This window comes from Haliaeetus albicilla, chromosome 25 (assembly GCF_947461875.1).
Source record: "Haliaeetus albicilla chromosome 25, bHalAlb1.1, whole genome shotgun sequence".
In the NCBI taxonomy this organism is placed as follows: domain Eukaryota; kingdom Metazoa; phylum Chordata; class Aves; order Accipitriformes; family Accipitridae; genus Haliaeetus; species Haliaeetus albicilla.
In genome coordinates, this window is record NC_091507.1 from 24,223,852 (window position 1) to 24,247,274 (window position 23,423).

A 23,423-nucleotide genomic window follows, 5' to 3' on the forward strand; every position below is an offset into this window, starting at 1 on the left:
AAAGCGCGACAGGGCGTCTCGGGAACTGCGCATGCGCGGCGGCGCTGTTTACGGCGCTCCTGCTGTTGCCTAGCAACCAAACGCGTTACGGCATCTCGGCAGCGGCACATGCGCAGTGCGCCTTTTACTGCGCTGGCCGCTGTTGCCTGGCAACCGCAGCGCGACACGGCGTCTCGGTAATTGCGCATGCGCAGCGGCGCGGTTTACGGCGCTCCTTCTCTTGCCAGGCAACCAAAACGCGGTTCGGCAGGTCGGTAGCAGCGCATGCGCAGTGGCGTGTTTTACGGCGCTCGCCGCTGTTGCCTGGCAACCACAGCGCGACAGAGCGGCTCAGTAACAGCGCATGCGCGGTGGCGCGGTTTATGTCGCTCCTTCTGTTGCCAGGCAACCAAAACGCGTTACTGTAGATCGGCAGCCGCGCATGCGCCTTGGCGCGTTTACGGCGCTCGCTGCTGTTGCCTGGCAACCAAAACGCGGTGCAACGGCTCGGGAGCCGCGTATGCGCAGTGGCGGCGCGTTGCTCCAGCGCTCTCTTCCGCCACCTAGTGATCAAAGTTTGGTACTGCAGCTGCGATGCCGCGCATGCGCGCTGCCGCGTTTTGCCAAGCGCTCGCCGCTGCCACCCCGCGACCAATGTTCGGTACTGCAGCTCGGAGGCTGCGAGGGCGCGGGGCTGCCCCTCTCCTGCACGTGCCGTCCGACGGTAACGGCAAGGCGGCACCGGCGGGAGGTGCCGCCGCGCTCGTTGCTTCCTCCCGGTAAGGAAACGCCGCCGGAGAGGAAAGCTTGCATGGGCTGTCTCTGTCTCCCGTGCGGTGCGGGAGCACAAAGGGACAGGTAGGGCGCTTACCGGCTGTGGGCAGGAGCTGCTGCAGCTGAAGCTGGAGAGGCCAGAGAAAAGTAGAGAAGAAATGGAAGGCCGGCCAGCCGGCCGGCAGCTGCCTCCCTCTGCAAGCAAGAGAGAGCCTGCCTCTCTGCGTGTGGAAGGATCCCTCTTCATAGTCCGCAGCAGGTCAGACCGCCGAGGTGCACCGCAGGGTCCATATGCAGCACCAACGATGCAGTACGGCCACGTAGTGTGCGAGCGAGCGAGGCTCCATGCCTCGGAAGCCTCGTCTTGCAAGACCTATGAGATGCGTGTTCTCCTAGGGGGAGGATGGCCGTGCTGCCAGAGTTACAGAAGAGGAGGGGAGCGGGAGAGGAGCAGAAAGAAGCGTCTGAACTGGCAAATTCTCCTGGCAGTGCCAAGAACAAGAGCTGTGGTGAGCCCCAGGCCCTCGGGCCCTGTCTCCCCTCTTCTGCGTTCTGGTCCCTCCCTGCCCCTCCCCTGGTCCCCTCTCTTTCCCACACTGCTGCCTTTTTTTTTTTTTTTCGTTCCTCCCTTGTACCTCTGATACTGAAAAGCCGGTCGAAGAAACTCCCTAAGACTCATTTTGGAGATTTAGAAAGCAGGCATTCTTCATTGCAGCACTGGATGCGCGGGGGATAGTTCCACCTAGCGTGCATACCACAGCTTTAGCACAAACAGGTTATATAGAATAACCAATGGCATATTAATCAGATTAGTATACGTATACATAAAAATGATTATAACTGATTATCATAGTACTGCCTACATCCGATCACGCGCAATGAAGGATCTGAGACGAAGGGCTGCTTTTGCGACCACCGACCCATTTGAAGTTCTTGTTGGCTGTCCTTGAAGTCTTTATTCTTGTCCTTGTTCTTTGATCTTGGAAGTTTAACACAGTTTCAATCACATGCGGTCAGTTTCAGCATAGTTCTCATCTAGCGTACAGGAACATCTAGTCATAAGAGCAAAGAACTGCAAAACTTATGAGTACCTACCTCTGCTAGTTAATTGCTTGGCTATACTTTTGTCTGTTGTTTCAATCGTAGTGTTAGTGTAAGATTTCTAATAATTATTTACCAAATCTCACTTTTACAGTCACCTAGCAGCAAACCAGTTTCCACAGCTGGTACAAAATATTAAAACCATCCAAATATTTAGACGTGCCATACAGAATGTATGGAAATAGGCTATCAGAGGTGTCCGAGGGGCAGGGGGAGCACGGGGGGGGCCCCGAGCCCCGGAGCAGACTCGCTGGCAGGACTCATTAGGCACGTGACTGACTGAATAAACGCTGGCCGTCTGTCCCCTTTGCCCTCCGGGCTGCATTTGCGCTCCCTTTGCACGGGGTGAGGGGCCGTGAGGGAGCCCGGGGAGGAGGAGGTGAGGTGCTGGGGGGGTCGGGCCATGCCCCCCGTGTTCCTGCTGGGCTCCAGCTGTTGCAAATATTCTGGTAAAGAAATCAAAATTTAATCACATAGAGGAGTTAGGTTTGATTAAGAAGTAAAATTGTGAAGCATAACGTATAGGATTGTTAAGTTTGAAACGTAGCCATAGAAACTTTAGGAACTGTGTTATGTGTGACTCTAGGAACCTTAATATTGTTAAAGTTTGAAAGAGCTAACTCTAGAAACCTCACCAGGAAGTTACTGGTTTTTCTACGTTCTGTTTCAGGAAACTAAGGAAACCATCGTGGACACCAGTTTGCTGCTTGGAAACCCCCTTACCCTTCCTGTCTTGATTTGAGTATCGAAGATTCCAGTCAGCAGAGCCAAGTGTAACTGACCAATGACTGTTTTTAAATAAGAATATTGATAAGGTTATATAATCAAAGGACCGATCATTATAAAGGTTAAATTTAAGAACGAGCATAGTATGCACTTTTACGGAAAGAGCTTAGGTAACAATGACCTGACAGAAAAAGTCTGTAAAAACTGATGGATTTTGATACTAAGTGGGGCACGCCTTTGGAGGAGCGATCCCCCGTGTCCCCAGCGCTGCGATAAACGAAGTGCCTGCTTCTTATCTTCACGTTGGTGTTAAGGAGTTTTATTCCGGATTTCGGTAACGGTTTTGGCGACCCAGATGGGACCTTGCGAGTGAGACCGGACGAGATCGAGTGTTGATCGAACTCTGGCCGGCACCGAGGTATTCTCGGGGAGAACCATCGCCCTCAACTTGCAAACTTCCTCGCAACGTTCCCTGGAAAAAAGGTAAGGTGCTGCTTCTTTGGAATTTGTTTGGAAAGCCTGCCCATGAGGCGCGGCGAAAGCTTCGCAGGGTTGGGGCTTGGAGGGCACCCATCTGCAGTGGAAGCCTAGGCGTCTGCCCGTAAGTCATAAGCGAAAGCTATTGCTGGGTTGGACTTTGTGTATTATTTGGGACAATTGTCATTTGCATTTGTTTGGTATTTGGTATTTGAATGTATGTAAGTATAATGGCATTAGCAAAATTGTTTAAGAATAAGAGTGCAGGAAATATAACTGCTGATGAAAAGATACCAAAAACATCACCGTTGGGATGTTTATTGGCACATTGGGGTGAATTGCAGGAAAAATGGTAAACAAACAGAACTTTGAGTTATAATACTATATTGCAATTACTGTTGTTTTGTAGGAGAGAGAGTAAATAAAGTGCCATATGTAGATTTGTTCTTTTTAAGTGAACGTATCTGACGCGGACTGGAGGGGAGTCTCCCAGCAGAACCTCTGGTTACAGCTAAACCGGGAGAACAGAAAACTGAATTTGAATTGACACTAGAGTCACCTTTTCAGTTTTAAATACCTTAGAGGGAGAGTTAAGTTTTGAAGAAATTGGTGGTGTTGGTGCAACAAGTGAACGAGAAACTAGACCCTTCTTTAAATCTTTAACAATGAAATTAGGAAAGCAATGGGTCACTCAGCAGTTTTTGTATGTGCCAAATTCTCCTAAACTCCTGTTAAGGAGAGATCTATTTGAGAACTTGGAGGCAGAAATTAAATTTAAACATGGAGAGATTAAAATTTTAATTACAGAAACTAAACGTATCGAAGCAGTGGCTTTGCTGTTAACAGGATGGTTACCGAAAGCAGAAGATTATACCAGTCAAAGTATAATGCTGTAATTCCAATCCTCTGGACTGGGAAGTTCCTGGTAAATCCAAAAAGCAGAACCTGTGAGAATTGATTTAAAGCCAGGATCGAATCCGGTAAGAATTAAACAATGCCCCCTAAAACTGGAAAGTCGGAAAGGGTTAGTAATGGCAATACAAAAATTTTTAAGATACAAATTGTTAATAGAATGTGAATCCAGATATAACACCCCCATCTTGCCTGTTAAAAGGCTAATGAAAAAGATTATAGATTAGTTCAAGACCCCAGAGCAATAAATCAAATAGTACAAGATATTCATCCAGTAGTAGCAAATCCTTATACTTTGTTAACAACCCTAACAGAGAAACAGGAACGGTTGTGATGGGTTGACCCTGGCTGGACGCCAGGTGCCCACCAAAGCCGTTCTATCACTCCCGCATCCTCAGCTGGACAGGGGAGAGAAAAATATAACAAAAAACTTGCGGGTCGAGATAAGGACAGGAGAGATCATTCACTAATTACCATCACGGGCAAAACAGACTCAGCTTAGGGAAAATTAGCTCACTTTTTATTACAAATCAGCCAGAGTAAGGTAAATGAGAAATAAAACGAAATCTCAGAACACCTTCCCTCCACCCCTCCCTTCTTCCCGGGCACAACTTCACTCCCGGATTTCTCCACCAAGCCCCCCCAGCGGCACAAGGGGGACAGGGATGGGGTTTACGGTCATCACATGTTATTTTCTGCCGCTTCACCTCCTCAGGGCAAGGGCTCATCACACTCTTCCCCTGCTCCAACGTGGGGTCCCACCCACGGGAGACAGTCCTCCACGAACTTTCTCCAACATGGGCCATTCCCACGGGCTGCAGTTCTTCACGAACTGCTCCAGCATGGGTCCTTTCCACGGTGTGCAGTCCTTCAGGCACAGACTGCTCCAGCGTGGGTCCCCCACGGGGTCACAAGTCCTGCCAGAAAACCTGCTCCGTGGGCTCCTCTCTCCACAGATCCGCAGGTCCTGCCAGGAACCTGCTCCAGCGCAGGGTTCCCACGGGGTCACAGCCTCCTTCAGGAACCCACCTGCTCCGGCGTGGAGTCCTCCACGGGCTGCAGGTGGATATCTGCCCCACCATGGACCTCCCTGGACTGCAGGGGGACAGCCTGCCTCACCAGGGTCTTCACCACGGGCTGCAGGGGAATCTTCGCTCCGGCGCCTGGAGCATCTCCTCCCCCTCCTTCTGCACTGACCTTGGTGTCCGCAGGCTTGTTTCTCTTACATGTTCTCACTCCTCTCTCCGGTGGCTGTTTTCCGCGTCCCAACTTTTTTTTTCCTTCTTAAAAATGTTATCACAGAGGCGTTACCACTATCACTGATTGGCTCGGCCTTGGCCGGCGGCAGGTCCGTCTTAGAGCCAGCTGGTATAGGCTCGCTCTCTCTCGAACACAGGGGAAGCTTCCAGCAGCTTCTTACAGGAGCCACCCCTGTAACCCCCCCCTGCTACCAAAACCTTGCCACATAAAACCAATACAACGGTTCACAGTGTTAGACTCAAAAGATGCCTTTTTCTGTATTCCCTTGGATCCCAATAGTTGAGAGGTTTTTGCTTTGAAATGGGAAAATCCTGACTGGGAGAAAACCACAATATACGTGGACAGCCTTGCCTCAAGGCTTTAAGAATAGTTTTACCATTTTTGGAAATCAATTGATTAGAGATTTGGAAGAAAGAAAATAATCAAGAAATCTTGTTGAAATATATGGATGATCTGTTAATTGTAGCTGAGATGGAAGAACAATGCACAAAGTTACCTATTAACTTTTTGAACTTTTTGGGAATCAGTGGATATCGACTGTCAAAAGAAAAAACCCAAATAACCCAGAAAGAAGAAATTTATTTGAGTTTTAAAATCCTAAAAGGACAGAGACAATTGGGAACTGAGAGAAAAGAGGCAATTTGTCATCTCCCCGAACCTGAGACTAAAAAAATGAATGACGAGCATTTCCGGGAATGGTTGAGTGGTGTCACCTGTAGATTATAAATTGTGGCTTGCTGGCCTGACCTTTATACGAGCAGCTCAAAACCTCAAACAATGGATTGGACCGATGCCGAGAAAGCTACTTTCCAACAATGGAAACAGGCTGTAATAGGGATGCCAGCCCTAGGCCTGCCAGATCTCACAAAGACACTTGAACTTTTTGCTCGTGAAAGAAGAGGTATAGCTCTGGGTATCCTGGCCCAATATTTAGGGCCAAGTGGGCGAGCTGTGGCCTACTTCTCGAAGCGATTAGGTAACGTGAGTCTGGGATGCTCTGGTCGTCCGAGAGCCGTCGCTGCAACTGTGCTACTGATCCAGGAAGCTCGTAAGTTCACCTGAGGACAAAGGATTAGAGGACAAAGGATTACTGTACCTTTCCCATATGATAACTGTTGTGCTAAAACAGAAAGGGGGGCATTGGTTATCCCCTAGCAGAATGCTGAAATACCAAGTGGCGTTGCTGGAACAAGATGATGTTTACCTAAAAACTACTACCACCGTTAACCCTGTTGCGTTTTCAACAACTGATCAAGTTAAAGGAGAACTGGAACGTGACTGCTTGCAGACAATCGAAAGAGTTTACTCCAGCTGACTGGATCTCTGAGATATGCCGCTAGAAGAAACGGATTGGGAACTATATGCCGACGGAAGCGGTTCCATCTGTGAAGGAAAACGTTTATCAAGATAGACAATAACTACCGAGGAGGTAATTGCGTTGCCAACTTTGCCTTCGACGATATCTGCCCAAAAGGCTGAATTGATAGCTCTTATTCGAGCTCTGGAACTAAGTCAAGGAAAGCGAGTCAACACTTGGACAGACTCAAAGTACGCTTTTGGAGTAGTACGTGCACATGGAGCGATACGGAGAGAAAGAGGACCGTTATCTGCACAAGGAACCACCATTCAGCACACAGAACAAATACTGAAATTGTTAGAAACTATTCAAAAACCAACAGTAGTCACGATAATGCACTGTAAAGCACATCAGTTAGGTAAGACCGGTCCTAACGCAGGTAACCGACTGGCTGATAAAGCTGCTAAAGAGGCTGCGGAAAAAGGCATCCTAGCACTAGTTCCAGAGAAAAGTATAAAATTGCCTAAAGAAACTCCAAATTATAACGAAAAAGATGAAGAATTAATTATTAGATTGCAGGCTAACAAAATGAAACATGATAGGCTGTAACACCGACAGGTCAAATAATAGTCCCACCCACAATAATAAGAGAAGTTGCCCGAGCTGAACATCACAAAGTATATTGGGGAACAGAAAGTGAAATATGACAAAGATTGTTTAAACAATTAGAAGCGGATGTGAAATTTATATATAAAAATATCCCCAAATCAGTAATAAGATCATCTTTGGGATTATGAAATAAGGAAATTTTTTAGGAGAATATTAGCAAACTGATTTTATAGAATTGCCTTGAAAAGAAGGATATATCCTAGTTTTAGTTGGTATCTTTACTGGGTGGCCTGAGGCTTTCCCTTGTAGCACCAACAAAGCAAGGGAAGTACTCAAAGTCTTGCTCAAAGAGATAATACCAAAATATGGGGTGCCTGTAGGAATGTCATCTGACAATGGCCCTCATTTTATAGCAAAGATTATGAGACAAGTTGAGCAAAGTATTATCTATAGATTGAGACTATCACACCCCATATAGACCACAAGCAAGTGGGGGGGCGGGGGGGGGCAGGGAGAGAGAGAGAGAGAGAGAATGAACTATACCCTTAAGCAACAGTCGAGTAAAATTTGTCAGGAAACCTCACTCCTCACATGGGTTAAAGCATTACCCATGGCTCTATTAAGAATCAGAGTATAGCCAGAAGAGAAAGAAAATTTAAGTCATTATGAAATGTTGTATGAAAGACCGTATCAAGAGTCCTATGTTCTGAGTATCTTGAGTGCCTTTGGAGATATGTTTTTAAAAAGTGTTATGATTTCTTTAAGCAATTCTTTTCAAGAACTTTGTCAGTATGTCTCCACAGCTGGACCCTTAGAATTGGACGTAGCAGCGCATCCCTTCCTACCAGGAGACTGAATATCTGTAAAATCACTGAGAAGTGGAAAGGACTGTATCGAGTCATTTTAACAACCCTTATAGCAGTAAAGGTCTGGGAGAAGAACCTTGGCTTCATTATTCAAGAATAAAGAAAGCACCAACAAGAAATTGGAAGTCTAAAGAAACTGGCCCTTTAAAACTGAAAATCTATAAGTAAGTTTCACGTTATCTATTTGGGAAAACAGCTGTGTAAAGTTGATAATATTGGGGTTGCTATTAGGAATATTGTCGAGGGCAATAATCTTTTTGTGTGTTTAGAGGGTGTATGCATTTTTTTTGAGGGGTTCTAAACATGAGATAAACAAAATGAAACAATTATTGTTTGAGCTATTAATCTTGAGATTAACCGTTTTTGTAATTTGGATTAAAAAAAAATAATATAGTTTTGTAACTGATTCAAAGTTTTGTAAAGACACAAAATTTAACCTCAGTAACAGCCTGCCTTCCGATTCCAAAGTCAGATGAAAATCTAGTTCCGTGGAGAATACTGACATTGAATTTAACCAAAACTTGAGAAAAGATGCAGAACAATGAGAATCATTTTAGCAAATTAAATGGGATGGATTTAAAAGGCAATTATTTTTTTTAAATTTGAAAGAAGGAATTATAGCGTTGTGAATTATAACATTACCAAACCATCCACCTCATGGACAAAAGAATTCATTTAATCGCCCTTCGGGAGAAACTTGTACAAGCACCCCTTGGGGCTGTCAGTTGCCAAAACCGTAGAGACAAGTGCAAAAAGGAACCTGGGATCATATTTGAAATATAAAACGATGTTTAGAATTTACTGGAGTTCCAGGATCCTTGTTAGAGCCACCCAGAGTCGGGACCATCTACGGAAATTTAGACTGGTTTAGACAACCAGAGAAAAATCACACATCCTAAACAGAGCTGAATGAAGGTTTATACCTGCAGCTCCTCTGACCCCAAACTCCAAAGACTTTCTCTAGTAGCTAAAGCTCTAAGATGGGGATGTATTTGTAGAAAGTATAATAATACTTTACATGATCTTTGGTCCCCTCTTAATAACGGAAAAAATTGAGCCTGGAGTTGACTGTATTAAAGGACAGGTGAAAAGTTCAGGCTTAACTGTTTGGGTGACTAGTGATGATATATGATCCACTCACCTTTTCATGAAGGAGAAGGGCAAATCGTGGACTTTAGACTTAATAACTCTATCCTCTCTCTGGAAGAAATCTCCCTTGTGGCCTCGCTGGTGGACCTGGGTAAATGGAAAAGATGATACCTGGCAATGGCCAAGTCTTAGAACTAAAATAAGATGGGTATTAAAATCTGTATTTTGACCCCAGTTAACACCTCTTCCAAATCAGATGACTCTTGACATCTTTCATTCAATCAAGGAAGTGCCTGCTGCTTAAGTTCACATTGGTGTTGAGGAGTTTTGTTCCGGATTTCGGTACCACAGCTGCGGGCCGGGGCTGGAGGAGCCGCAGGTGCGGGCAGTGAGGCTGATGGGGACGGCCCCTCCCTGGCCGGGGGGGGCTGCCGGGGGAGGGGCCGGGGCGGGGCCGGTGGGAGCCCAGGCAGGAGCGGAGCGGAGCGGTGGCTGGGGTGCGGCTGCCCCTCGGGAGAAGGTGAGCGGGGCCGGGCGCCCCTCGGACCGCCGAACGTCGGAGGCGGGGGTGGCCCGGGGGAGGTGGGGGCCGCCTGTGCCGAGGCCGAGCCCTGGGGGCTCACAGGGGGGCTGGGAGCACGTGCCGGGGGGGGGCTCACAGGGCGGCTGGGAGCACGTGCGCGCGGGGGGGGGGGCTCACAGGGCGGGTGGGAGCACGTGAGCGCGCGGGGGGGTGCTCACCGGGCCCCGTGGCGGGGCTGCGCAGTCGGCCGGCGGGTTCCGGGGAAAGCCCCTAGGAGGACGGCGGGGTCCGTGTCGGACGCACGGAGCAGCAGCGGGGCCGCGCCGTGGCGGAGCGGCGGCGGCGGGCGCTGCCTGGAGCCGGAGCCGGGCGGGGGGTGCCGCGCCGCGGCGGAGCGGCGGCGGCGGGAGCGCGCTGTAGCTGCCCGGACAGGCGCTGAGTGATCGGCGGGAAGTGTGCCTGCGCCGGCGTGGAGTTGGGCGGAAACGGAAGCGGCGCGGCAGGGCAGGCTGCCTCCCGGGGCATGCCGGGAGCTGTAGTTTTCGCGGAGTCGGCGGCCGGGCGGCAGCGTGGCTCTCGGGCGCGGCGTAGTCCTCGCTGCCGCCGCGGCCCCCGGAGTCCGACAAGGTCAGACGCAGGAGCGTTACCGTTTTCGTGTGGTTTTCCGCGGGCTTCCCGCTGCGCCCGCTCCCCGCCCAGCCGTGTGGACGCGCCTCCCGGGCGCATGCGCCGTCCTGCGCGTGGGGCAGCCCGGCGTTCGCTCTCTGGCTCTGACCCCTCCGGCGCATGCGCGGTCCCTGGGAGCAGCGTGGCGGCGTGCAGGGCGGGGTTCTCGGCGGCAGCGGGCGAGCGCCGGGACCGCGGGTGAGGCGAGCGATCCCCTCCGGCGGGGGCGGGGGGTGCCTCCTGCCCGCTGGCCGCCCGGGGCTGGCGGGACGGGAAGCTGCGAAGCGGCCGCCGCGGCAGGCTCCCGGTCTGCCGGAGGCGAGCCGGGCCAGGGCAGCGCCGGGCAGTTCCTCCAGAGCCGATAGAAGGGAAGAGGGGACGGAGGCGGGCACCCCCCAGGCGCGGCCAGCGGGCGCCTCCCCGAGTCGCCGGAGCTCCCCCGGCGCCTTCGCTCGGCCTGTGCGGCTGCCCCCAGCTCCAGCCCCTCCCCTGAAGCCTGTGCTGTGGCCGCAGGCAGCCCCCGAGCCCTGTGGTGAGGGCAGCAAGCTGGCCCTCTGATGTTCTCGAGTCTCCCTGAACGTGGGTGCCGTTAGCAGCGGCGCGGGGAACGAGCGGCGTCTGCGGACACCCCTGCGGAAGGAGGGGCTCCGGCCAGGGTCGAGCTGCGGTAATAACGGTCACTGCTGCCTCTTTCCCTCTCCCAGAGGCCACGCTGTGAGGGCGGTTGTCCGTTCGTCCCCGGGGATGCCGTTGACTGCAGCGGCCTCAGGCTTGCGTGGGCTGTCTCTGCCTGGCCTCCCTCTCCTCGCGGCGCGGGAGCACAGAGGGACAGGCGGAGCGCTTACTGGCTGTGGACGGGAGCTGCTGAAGCTGGAGAGGCCACAGAAAGGTAAAGAAGAAGAAACAGAAGGCCATCGGGCTGGCAGCTGCCTCCCGCTGCAGGCAGGAGAGACCCTGCCTCTCTGGGTGTGGGAGGATCCCGCCTCGTAGTCCACAGCAGGTCAGACCGCCAGGGTCTGTATGCATGATCAGCAGTGCGGTACGGCCACGTAGTGAGCGAGCGAGGCTCCGTGTCTAGGAGGCCTCATCTCGTAAGAGCTGCGAGATGCTCGCGTGTTCCGTTATGTGGAGGACAGCCAAGCGACTGGAGTTATGGAAGAGGAAGGGAGGAGAGAAGGAGAAAGAAGTGTCTGAGCTGGCAAGGTCTCCTGGCAGCTCCAAGAGTGAGAGCTGTGGTGAGTCCTGGGCCCTCGGGGCCCTGTCACTCCTCTTGTGCCTCCTGGTCCCTCCCTCTCTCTCTCCTGACCCCCTCGCTTTCTCATGCTGCTGTGATATTTGGGGTTTTTGGTTTTTTTATTTTATTTTTTGTATTTTGCTTCCCTGCGCCTCCTCTCTTCTTTCTATTCTCTTGTCCTGCTCCCTCTTCCTCCCCCCCTTTCTCTCTCTCTCATTCGACTGCCCCCCTTTCTTTTTCTCTCTGCGTTCTTGTCCTGCTCCCTCTCCCTCTCCCTGCCCCCCATCCCCGTCTTTGTCCTGCAGCCAGTCACTGTTTTTTCCTTTTCCATCTCCTTGTCCTGATCTGCATCCGCCTCTTTCCCTGCCTCCCAATTTCTCTGGCCTGTTCCCCTGGCGTTCTTTTCCTCTCTGCGCCTGTACATGCCGCTCTGTGTCCCTGCCTTCCTATCTCTCTTCTTCCTACTTTCTCTGTCTATCCCTTTGTCTTGCTCGCTGTTGCTGTTTATTTTTGTCATTCTGGATCTCACTGTCCCCGTCCTCCTTCCTGTTCATCTCTTACTCTCTCTGACCCTTTGTGCTGCTTCCTGCCCCTTTTTTATTCACCCTCCCTCTCTCTGCAGGGCTCCTGATACCTCTCTTTATAAATTTCCCAACCCCCTGTGCTTCTCACGGTCTCTGTCAGTGTCTCTCTCTCTCGTTCTCATTGTTCTTGTCTGTTGCGCTGTCTTGCTTCCTGTCCTGTTGTTTCTCGCTGTATCCCTTTGTCCCGCTCCCTGCTCGTATTCGTATTCCTCTCTGTCCTGAGGACCGTCCCAGTTTTTTATCTCTGTCCTGCCGCTGTCCTGATTTTTCCTTCTCTGCCATGTTCCCTGTCCCTCTTTCTGTCTCCTCTGTCCCTGCTGCTTATTTCTCCATCTCTGTCCAGACCCCTGTCCCTTCCCCCCCGCCCCGCCTTGCTGTTCCTCTGCCTTGCTTTCTTTCGCTACCTTTTCTGTCTGTCTTTCTCTGCCCCATTCCCTCTCCCGCCCTTTCTAACTGTGTCTGCCTGTCCAGCTAGCTGTCGCTTCTTTCTTTTTTCTGTTCCTCAGCACTTTTTTCTTTTTCCGTATCTCTCTCCCGCTGCCCATCGCAGTTGGTTTTTTCCCCTCCGATGCTGGCCTGCTCTTTGTCCCTTTTGTCTCTCTGTGTCCTTCTGTCGTGCTCCCTGTGTCTATTTAATCCCTTCATCTCTGTCCTGCAGCCCCTCGCTATTTTTTTTTTTCCTCTTCTGTCCCTTTGTCCTGCTCCCCGTCCTTGTCTCTCTTTCCCTTGGTTCTGCCTCCCGCCCTTTTTTCCTTTCTTGCTCCATCTCTCTGTCCTGCTCCCTATCCCTCCTGCACTCTCTCTGTTTCTGTGTCCTTCTCCTTGCCTTTCCCACGTTCTCTGTCTTGTACCCTCTTTGGTTTTCTTGTTTTCTGGGTGGCTGGGCCCGGCTACCCGTGGGGGTGCTTCAGCTGGGGGGTTTGGGGTGGGGGCCTGGCTGTGCCGGTGATGGCGGGGAAATAAAGCCTGAAACGGCAATCAAGAAGCGACGCCCTGCCTGTGCTGGGGCTGCCCCGCAGAGGCGTGGGGCCGGGCCCTCCGCAGGTCCCGAGCACTCCCTGAAACTACGTGTGGGGCCCCGGGGGTGCAGGGCTGTGGGGTGGCTACGCTCAGCGTCACCCATGGGCACTGCAGGGTCAGAAACGGAGAACAAGTTTTCTGTTCCTGGGGCTTGACAACAGGCTTGCGTGGCTGATGTGGGGGCTCGGAAACAGACCGAGCTGCGCGGCCTTGGGCCCAGAAACGGAGGTCCGGCCCTGCATGTTTGGGCCTTGAGAACAGGCTCAGCAGCCGGGTTTTTTGGCTCCCAAATGGGCCCTGAGTCAGCTGTTGTGGGGGCCAAAAGCGGAAGCCAGCTTGGCTGGTTTTGCAGGCGGGTGGGAGGGTGTTGGGGGCTGCGGGGGGAAGCGGGGGGCAGGCAGGGTGCGTGGACCCTCCCCGGAGAGGGGGGTCTGGTTGTGTCGGATGCCAAAGTTTGGGAGTCCGGCACGCAGCAGGCTGAACTCAACATCTGTGATGGTCTGTGGGGGGAAAGGTGCTTTTCAGACCCCACGTGCCCTCTTTGAGTCCAGCTCTTCTTTCTGCGCTGCTCAGAATAGTTGTTAAGTAATTAGTTGCGCAAACTAACGAATATTTATTCGGCGTGTAACTCTGATGTTTAATCCTAATGCTCCAGTTTTGACAGCAGTTGATGTACAACCTTATGGAAAGCCCAGACAGTTGCACGTAGCTGGAGCTTGTAAGGAGAAGCAGCTGAAATCAGCCGGAGCTTCAGTGCGGAGCTGGGGCTTCAACGAGCCAGAACTGTAGCAAGCGGGAGCTGGAACGAGGCAGGGTGTCCGCTGTCTGGAGTGTGCATTAGCCAGAGGCAAAAGTACCTGCGGCTGTAACGAGCAGGAGGCGCGATTAGCTGGAGCATCTTTTCGCTGGAGTGTCCGTCGGCCGGACTGCACTCCCAGCACAGCGGAAGAGTGGCTGGGCGCAGGCAGGGCTGTCCGCAGTGAGCAGCTCCGAGCAGCAGGGAGGTGAGTTGTCCTTCTGCCAGCGGGGAGCCCGGCCTCTTCCCTCGGGCATGCAATCCACGCCGCGCTCCTCTCTCTGCGTGGAGGGTCTCTCCCGGTCCGTTCCCGCGGGCAGAAGCGAGGTGGGGGTCCCCCGTCTCTCCTGGGGCAGCCCCCCCTGCGAGGGGGCGCGGGCGAGGTGTTGTCGTCCCCTCGGTACCGGGCAAAGGGGAGAGAAACCGGCTGGTGGGAGCTCCTGGGGTGCAGAGCCCTTCCGGCAGAATCCTCCCCTGTCTTTTCACCGTTGGCTGGGTGTGACAAGCGGGTTCATTTCTTTGTCTCCTCTTTTCCCACTGTCACCTTCCACGTCACACGAAGAAAATCCTGCGTGGTTAATTCCGCTTGCTGCTCAGGTAATCGCACGTATCGGGCTGGGGGAGCGGAGAGAAACACTTGCGAGTTCGAGGGCACTACAGATGCTCCACGTTAAACCCACAGAGAAGGCAAATTTGCTGCTAGTGCAGAAAAGCTGATGGAAAAATTGCTGTTAACAGATCGTGCCCTGTTCCTGAACTGGTCCCTTGATGTGTTTTTGTTTCAGGTGAAAGAATGAAATTTCCTGTCTGGTAAATTCAGAGCTGCCTGTTAGCTTCTTCAGGGTCGAGTGTTTCTCTTCTCTCTGTTCCTACTGATTTGATGGGCAAGTTGGAAATAGCCTTTTACTTTTTTATGTATAACTGAATTTTTAGGAATGTGTGGTGTCCCTGTAGTTCATTTTTGAGCACCTAGATGCCAGCAGAAATGTAATGAGTGAAACATGATGGGAACTGGTACTTAAACTTTATTTTTATTTGGGTTTTTTTTTTTTTCCTTCCCCATTAAGAGTGTTGATGGCATGTTGTCCCGTGGCACAATCCCCATTCCGTTCAGCGGAGTCTTCAGTCTAGGACTTTTAAGTGAAAAAGTTTGTCCTTCCAAAAAGGGACTAGTCATTCCTAGGACCGAGGCGTAGACTTGGAGAGTCGCTTAAGTACGTGATCGGAATGAAAGCCAGCTTTCAGTTGATGTTGCTGCTGTTGGTCTTTGCTTTCATTGATTTCTCCACCACTCCCTCATGGTTGGGAGCTCTGAATCGTAATGTTTTTCAGTCTCTAACACACTTCCACCCACACCCCCCCAAAAAAAAGGAGAGGCAGTGTCTAAAAGTTAATTAGTTTCCTCACAAATGCGTGAGCAAATAAAATTTGAGTTATGATGATTAAAACCATAAAAATGACACCAGTCTTGCAGATCTGGACTATTTCTGAACAGGCACTCATCACATGCAAAAGTCGTCAGGGTACGGATCACCTGCGCTTCATGCTCTGACAAGAGAAAATGCTGAGGCAGGGATGAGCTCTGAAAGAAGGAAAAAAAAAAAAAAGAAGGATACAGGGTCACGGTTTTGTTTTGTTGTTGTTTGTTTTTTAGAGAGTGCAGTATTGACTGGTGCCAGCCTGCAGAGCTCTTCTGCTGCCTGACCTCTCCTTCTCTTTCATGGCTGTAATTGTTGTTTGGATAATTGTAGGAGAGCAATTAAGTTACTTGCCTCTGTGAATGTGCTGGTAATACCAGGAAGGCAAATGCTTGAACCAGTAGTGAATAACTTGGCGACGAGTAGAATTTCTGAAGGAAGAACAGCAGCAGCAACAGGAAGCAAATACCAAGTGACCAAAAACTTACGTGTGTCAAACGCATCAAAGCTTTCTTGCCAAATGTTGTTTGGCAATATGTTCCAAATGGCTTTTTTTGGTAAACGTAAATTTTCAGGAAGTTCGGGGTTGTGTGTGGCAAAACATGTCCCTCTGCATACATGTCCTGCTACGTAAATAGCATGGGTCAATGGCAAGTCCAGTGGCAGGGCTGCTGTGCCCTACTCTCGACGTTGCCGTAGTAGTGTTGCGGTATTTAGACCTTCACGGATGGGCTGAGGAATGGAAGGAGAATGCCCGTTTTCTGTAAGGGCTCAGAATGCCGACCCTTTTCTCTGCCTGCCTCTTCCCTATGCGTGAGATGAAGCTGTTTTATTTTTCTCCCTTGTTCCTGGTCTAAATGTTTCTGGAGCTGTTGCTGCTGTGGGTTTGCAATTGGTGTTACTGCATTTTTGTAGCGTTCTAGCGATGGGTCGTTTCTACTGTGGCGAAGCATCGAGATACGGTTTTCGGTTTAAAGCGTCAGAAACTACGTTCACCGAAACCGGTAACTCGTGGCGCAGGTGAAACCGATCTGGCACGTGCAGCTGTGCTCGCAGGGATGCTGGGTGGCTCCTCATCAAAACGGCAGGGTGCGTGTGTGGACATGCGTAGGGTTGCGCTCTGGGTCCGAGAGCGTTAACGTATTTTTGCTGTTGGAAGATGGAATGGAGCGTGTGCCTGTTAAATCTCAGGGCGGTCAAAAGCTAGGAGGGACCCTGAGCGGGTTTGGTGGCACAACTGCAGTTTTAAAAGATCTTGACCGTTTGGAGCAACAGCCTGGAAAAAATCATTCCTGTTTTTGCAACGAGGCAGTTCACAAGGACAGATGTGTTGCTGTGCTCTCTAGCAAAAATACTCAACTTGGGACGTATAGGGTGATGAAGCCTCGGCTATACTAAGGCTTGAGAAAATGTATGTAGGGTCTCTATGTCTGTCACCTGCGTGTATCTAGGAAAGTGAGTTCTAGTGAAAGTAAAGTTGTCAATGAGTCAAAAAAGAAAGGAAAAAAAAAAAAAAGCACGGTTGTCTGAAAAATGCAAAAGCTCTAGTGGCCTGTGTCAACAACTGTACCGAAGATGACACAAAAATATTTTTTCCTCCGCTCAGTCGTACTGTCTTCACAAACCTTCACAAAAAAAAAGGCAGCTTTGGATTCCTACCCAGCCTTGTGCTAATGTTTTTTTTTCTTCTCTCAGCTGGATGTCAGCTGGCACCGTTTCGCCGTGGTTGTCACGGAAAGTTTCCGTAGTGGCCTGCATTTGAAGAATATTTTTTATTTGAAGAATAAGATAAAGAGGATCCAGCCAGCAGCTGCAGACAGGAGATAGCCTGCCTCTCCAGGTGAGGATGGACCCTTCTTAGTGTAGTCCTCAGCAGATCCGATCACCAGTGTGCACGGCAGGGCCTGTATGCGTAACCAAAACCACAGTACAGTCATGTAGTGTGTGTGTGCATGTGAGGCTGTGTTTCTAGGAAGCCTCGTATTGTAAGAGCTGTAAGGCACCAGTCTAGTCTCTTAGGTGGATGACAGTCAAGTGACTGCAGCTACAGAGGAGGAAGGGAGAGGGAGAGAGAGACACACATGTCTGAACTGTCAAATTTTCTCAGCAGCTCCAAGAGTGGGAGGTACAGTGAGTCCTGGACCCCTGGGGCTGTGTCACCCCTCTTCTGCATCCCAGTCCCTCCCTGCCCCCACCTTCTCTTTCTCTCACTGCTTTAATTTTTTTGTTTTTTTTCTTCCTGTGCCTCTCCCTCTCTTGTTCTCTAAGTCCCCCTCTTTCTCTGTTGTTCTGCCTCTCTGTTTTCTTTTTCTCTCTGCATTTCTGACCTGTCCCATCCCTCTTTTTTATCCTCTGTTTCTGCCCTGCAGCCCATCACTACTTTTTCTTTCTCCATCTATCCGTCTGTCTTCTTATCCCAATCTTGTTAATTCCTCCCTGTCTGCCCTTTAGCCCTTCACAGTTCCCGCCGGTCTCACCTGTCTGATGCTGTGTCTCTATTTTTAAATTCCTTTTTCTGCCCTGTATTCTGGATACACTTTTACTTTCTTAGATTCTCTTGTTCCAGGTCCCTGTCCCTATGTTTTAACGTCTTCCCTCACTGTCCCATAGCCCATTTTTGTCTTTATTATTCTCTCGCTGTCTGGTTCCCTGTCCCTATTCTTTATTTTCCCTCTCTCTTCCCTTTAGATCATCAGTGTTTTTGGTATTTCTCAGTCTCTCTCATCTACCTCACTGTCCCCTTTTTTAATTCTTCCTTCTGCCCTGTGGCTCATCACTAATATTTGTTTTTCTCCATCTCTCTGTCTGGTATCCTCTCCCTTTTTATTAGTTCCTCCTCTCTGTCCTGTACCCCATTGCTACCCCGCCCCCGCCCCATCTCTCTCTGTCTCCCTTTCCATACTTTTCAATCCCCCCTCTCTGCCCTGTAGCCAATCACTGTTGTAGTGAGTTTGTGTGGCAAGCTGGGGCAGGGGAGTGGGCAGGGGCTGCAGGGGTGGGTTCTGTGAGAAGACACCAGGAGTTGCCCCCATGTTGGGCAAAGCCAGTTCCAGCTCCAAGATGGAGCTGCTACTGGTCAAAGCTGAGCCAACCAGCAACCCTGGTAGCACCTCTGTGATATGTAAGAAGGGCTAAAAAATGCTGTGCAGAAGCTGTCAGTCCTGCAGACACCAAAGTCAGTGAAGAAGGAAAAGGAGGAGGTGATCCAGGTCCTAAAGCAGATTCCCCTGCAGCCTGCAGTGAAGACCATGGTGACACAGGCTGTCCCCCTGCAGCCTACAGAGGTCCGTGGCAGAGCAGATATGCACCCTGCAGCCCGCCAGAGCAGGCGGATGCACCCAAAGGAGGCTGTGAAGCTGTGGAGAGGAGCCCACACTGGAGCAGGTTTTCTGGCAGGACCTGTGGCCCCATGGGAGTGACACCACACTGGAACAGAAGAAGAACACGAAGAAGGAAGGAGCAACAGAGACAACTTGTGATGAACTGACTGCAACCCCCCGCTCCCTCTCCCCCTGTGCTGCTTGGTAGGAGGAGGTAGAGAAGTCAGGAGTGAAGATGAGCCCAGGAAAAAAAGAGAGGGGTGGGGGGAAGGTGTTTTTCAGATTTGTTCATATTTCTCATTATTGTACTCTGATTTTGACTGACAATAAATTAATTTCCCCAAGTTGAGTCTGTTTTGCCTGTGACAGTAATTGGTGAGTGATCTCTTTGTCCTTACCTTGACCCACAAGCTTTTTTGTTGTATTTTCTACCCTCCTGTCTTGTTGAGGAGGAGGACTGATAGAGTGGCTTGGTGGACACTCGTCAGCCAGGCAAGGTCAACCCACCACAGTTTCCTTCTATCAGGCTCCCTGTCCCTATTTTTTAAATCTTGCCTATGTTTCTTGTATGTCATCGCTTTTGAAACTTCCTACCTCTCCATCCCTATTTAAATTCTTGCATGTTTCTTAAACTCAGTTGCTTTTTAAATTTTCTTGCTACTTTTCCCTCTCTTTGTCTCCCTGACCTTATTTTAATTTCTCGCCTGTGTTTCTTGTACCCTGTTGCTTTTCAAATTTCATTCTTATGTCTCCCTCTATGCAGCTTCATGTACCTACTTTTTGATTCTTGTACGCTGTTGCTTTCAAAATTTTCTTTCTATGTTTCCTTCTATCCATCTCCCTGTCTCTAGTTCTTAACTCTTCCCTCTCTGTCCTGTACCCTGTCACTTCTTACATTTTCGGTCCACCTCTCCCTTGGTCCACCTCTCCACCTCTTAGTTCTTGCCTATGTTTCTTGTATACTGTTGCTTTTTGAAATTTTTCTCTCTACCTGGCTCCCTGTTTCTTTTTTCTAGTTCTTGCTGTTTCTTCTCCTGTATCACCTGAGAATGTTTCCCTGTCCCTTGTCCTGTCTTTATCTTCTTGTCCTGCCAGTCTCTTCCCCTTCTCTCCCCTGCTTCCTATTATTTATTCCTCCATCTCCATCCCTGTTGTTTTGCTCAGTCTCTCTGCTCTTCTCTCTCCACACCCTTTCCCTGCTCCTTGTCCCTCTCTTGTTCCCAGCATCCCGTTTTCTGGCTCCCTGTCTTGCACCTCTATGTCCCTCTGTCCTTCCTCCTGTTTTTCTCTTCCCTTTTGTCCCCTCATCCTGCTGCCTTTGGGCACTGAGCCTTGTAGCCAACTCACTGCCAGGATTTCTTATATGCATTAATGAATAAATTTTTCCTGCCTCTTCTGTGTCCCTGGATGTGGGTAGGTGCAGGGGCAGGGATGATGTGCTGTGGGGCTTTGGCAATGGCCCCTGTTCCTGATGGGCTCCAGCTGGGGCTGGGATGGCTCCAGGTGTGGCCAGTGAGGCTGACGATGGGGCTGGCCCTGCTGTGTGAAGGGGCTCCAGCTGTAAAGGGGGCTGCCTGGGCAGGGGAACTGGCTGAGGAGGGAGTGCACGGGGGTCTGGCTGGTAGGTGCCTGCAGCAAGGAATGGCTAGTCCCTGTGGCAAGGAAGGATCCCTCTGAGCTGTCCCTGGCCTTTGTTGGCTACATGCGTGAGCCACCAAGTATCAAAGCAAGCCTTGTGGATGAGGAGCGTTGAGGCATCCGCTGCGTGCTGCCGAGCGGATGAGGGTCAGGCAGCCGGCACTGTGGAGGAGGAAGGGGCAGAGGCAGAGAGAGAAGCCGCGGGGGGGGGGGCGGTGAAGGTCTCCTGCGAGCACCAGGAGCTGTGGTGAGTTGCATGTCCTCTCCTCTACATCCTGGCCCATCTCTGCCTCCCTTCTTTAGATGTCTGCTTGCCTCCCTTCCTCTGTCCCCCTCTCTGCCTGCCCACCTATGTGTATGGCTCCTCAAATCTTGTTATTCTTCTGTCAACTCTGCCCAGTACCCTGTTGCCTTTTAAATTTTTAATATGCCTTTCTCTAACCAGCTTCTTCTCCCTGTTCTTTATTTTTTCTGCACCGCCTTGTACCCCATTACTTTTAAAATTTAATTTCTATGTCTTCCCCTCTCTGTCTCCCTGACCCTATATTTTAATTCCTCCCTCTCTGTCCTGTACCCAGTTGCTTGAGACTGGCTGGCCATCGGTCAGTTGGTGGTGAGCAATTGTTTTCATTTGCTGGTTTTTTTTTTTTCCTTGTACAACTTTTTAAAAAAATGTCTTTTTAATTATTAAACTTTTTATATCAACCCATGAGTTTCTCACATTTACCCTCCCGATTCTCCCCCTATCCCACTGTGGTGGAGTAAGTGAGCAGCTGTATGGTACTTAGTTGCCAGCCAGGGTTAAACCACGATGCTACATCTACTTTTATGAAGCTGCCTATTGCTATTTTTAAATTATTTTCTGTCTGTTGTGTACCCTGTTGCTTTGAAAATTTGCTTTCTATGTCTACTTTTATCCAGTTCACTGTCTTTTTTTTATCCCTCTCTGTCCTGTGCCCGTGTCACTTTTAAATTTCCGTTATATTTCTCAGTTTTAGTTCACTGTGGCTATTTTAAATTTTTTTTTGTCCTGTACCCAATCACTTCTTAAATTTTCCCTCTATGTCTACTTGTATCGAGCTGTGTATCACTGTTTTTTAATTCTTTCCTCACTATTGTGTACCCCATTGCTTTTTACTTTTTCTTTCTATGTCTACTTTAACTTATTCACTGTCTTTAAGTTATTCCTGTCTGTCATGTAGCCCATCACCTTTTAAATTTTCTTCCTATGTCTGTCTGTTTAGTTAGCTGTCCCCATTTTTTAATTCTTTTGTCTCTGTCATGTACCCTGTTGTGCTGGTTTTGGCTGGGATTGAGTTAATTTTCTTCCCAGTAGCTCGTATGGGGCTACGTTTTGGATTTGTGCTGAAAACAGCATTGATAACTCAGGGATGTTTTTGTTATTGCTGAGCAGTGCTTGCACAGAGTCAAGGGCTGTTCTGCTTCTCACCCTGCCCCACCAGCGAGCAGGCTGGGGCTGAACAAGGAGCTGGGAGGGGACACAGCTGGGACAGCTGACCCCAACTGACCCAAGGGCTGTTCCAGACCATAGGATGTCATGCTCAGCATATCAAGCTGGGGGAAGGAGAAGGAAAGGGGGACATTCAGAGCGATGGCATTTGTCTTCCCACGTAACTGTTACACAGGATGGAGCCCTCCTTTCCTGGAGATGGCTGAACACCCACCTGCTGATGGGAAGCGGGGAATGAATTCCTTGTCTTGCTTTGCTTGTGTGCGTGGCTTCTGCTTTACCTATTAAACTGTCTTTGCCTCAATCTGCGAGTTTTACTTTTTTTTTCCCTGATTTTTCTCCTCCATCCTGCTGCAGAGCAGGCAGCTGTGTGGTGCTTAGTTGCCAGGTGGGGTTAAACCATGACACCTGGCACTTTTTTTCAGATTTGCTTTCTATGCCTACTTTAACCTATTCACTGTCTTTGTTTTTTTTAGTTTTATCCTCTGTCCTGTACCATCTCACTTTTAAAATTTTCTTTCTGTGTTTATTTGTTTGCTGTCCCTATTTTTTAATTTTTTCCCATATGTCCTGTAAGCAGTTGCTTTTTAAATTTTCTTTCTGTGGCTAGTTTTATACAGTTCACTGTCTATATATTTTTAGGTTTTTTGTCTCTGTCTTGCACCCCATTGTTTTTAAAATTTTCTTTCCATATCTCTATTTATCTATTTTTCTCTCCGTATTTTGAAATTTTTTTTCCTGTCCTGTATGCCATCATTTTTTAAATTTTCTTTCTATGTCTACTTTTATCAAGCAGTGTATCACAGCTTTTTGATTCTTTCCTGGCTGTCGTGTACCCTGCCAATTCTTACATTTTCTTTCTCTGTGTCTCTGTATTATTCACCCTATCCTTTTTTTTATTTTTTTCCTAGCCTTTTTTTAATGCTGTCACTGTTAAAATTTTCTTTCTCTGTCACCTTTTATCCAGTTCACTTTGTTTTTTAATTTTTCCTGTCTTTTTTCTGTCTTTTAAATTTCCTTTCTATTTCTCTATGTAGTTCGCTGTCACTATTGTTTAATACTTTCTTGTCTGTCCTGTAGCCTGTTGCTTTTTAGATTTTGTTTCTACATCTTCATTTCTTTAGTTTGCTGTCCCTGTTTTTCATTATTTTCCATTTTTCCTTATTCCGTCACTTTTAAAAATTTTCTATCTCTGTTAACCAGTTCTGTCCCTATTTTTTAATTCTTTCTTGTCCTGTACCCCATCACTTTTTAAATTTTCCTTCTATGTCTACTTTTATGATGCTGCATATTACTGGTTTTTAATTCTTTCCTGTCTGTCCTATACCACATCATTTTAAAAATTTACTTTCTATGTATGTCTCTCTTTTTCAGCCTATCAATATTTTTTAATTTTTTCCTTTGTCTTACACTCTATTGCTTTTAAAATTTCCTTTCTATGTCTCTGTTTTAGTTTGCTGTCCCTATTTTTTTCCCTTTATTTCCTTAATGCTGTGCTTTTAAAAGAGTCTTTCTATGTCTTCTTTTATCCAGTAACTGTTTCTATTTTTTAATTCTTTCCTGTCTGTCATGAAGTGCATTGCTTTTAAAATTTTCTATGTCTACTTTTATGTAGTTCCCTGTCCCTATTTTTCATTTTTTTCCTCTCATAATTCTTTTACTT

At 49.2% G+C, this 23,423-nt stretch overlaps 3 long non-coding RNA genes across 5 annotated transcripts; 2 read left to right on the top strand and 1 right to left on the bottom strand.

Annotated features, from left to right (window-relative positions):
- Positions 1 to 1,074: 1,074 nt before the first annotated feature.
- On the top strand, positions 1,075 to 8,357 carry LOC138681924 (uncharacterized). Its single transcript, XR_011322153.1, has 3 exons — positions 1,075 to 1,262; positions 3,904 to 4,037; positions 7,901 to 8,357. It is a non-coding gene; the product is annotated as an uncharacterized lncRNA (long non-coding RNA).
- LOC138681922 (uncharacterized) lies at positions 1,902 to 9,966 on the bottom strand. 3 transcript variants are annotated; one of them, XR_011322148.1, is made up of 4 exons: positions 9,832 to 9,966; positions 9,143 to 9,454; positions 8,804 to 8,848; positions 1,902 to 3,979 (listed from the first exon to the last, which is right to left on the bottom strand). It is a non-coding gene; the product is annotated as an uncharacterized lncRNA (long non-coding RNA). The 3 variants fall into 3 exon arrangements; XR_011322149.1 differs by having other exon boundaries at positions 1,902 to 4,002; XR_011322150.1 differs by lacking the exon at positions 8,804 to 8,848 and having other exon boundaries at positions 1,902 to 4,002; positions 9,832 to 9,965.
- Positions 9,967 to 10,617: 651 nt separating this feature from the next.
- Positions 10,618 to 16,905, top strand: LOC138681925 (uncharacterized). Its single transcript, XR_011322154.1, has 4 exons — positions 10,618 to 11,168; positions 11,315 to 11,514; positions 13,773 to 14,510; positions 14,981 to 16,905. It is a non-coding gene; the product is annotated as an uncharacterized lncRNA (long non-coding RNA).
- Positions 16,906 to 23,423: the final 6,518 nt, after the last annotated feature.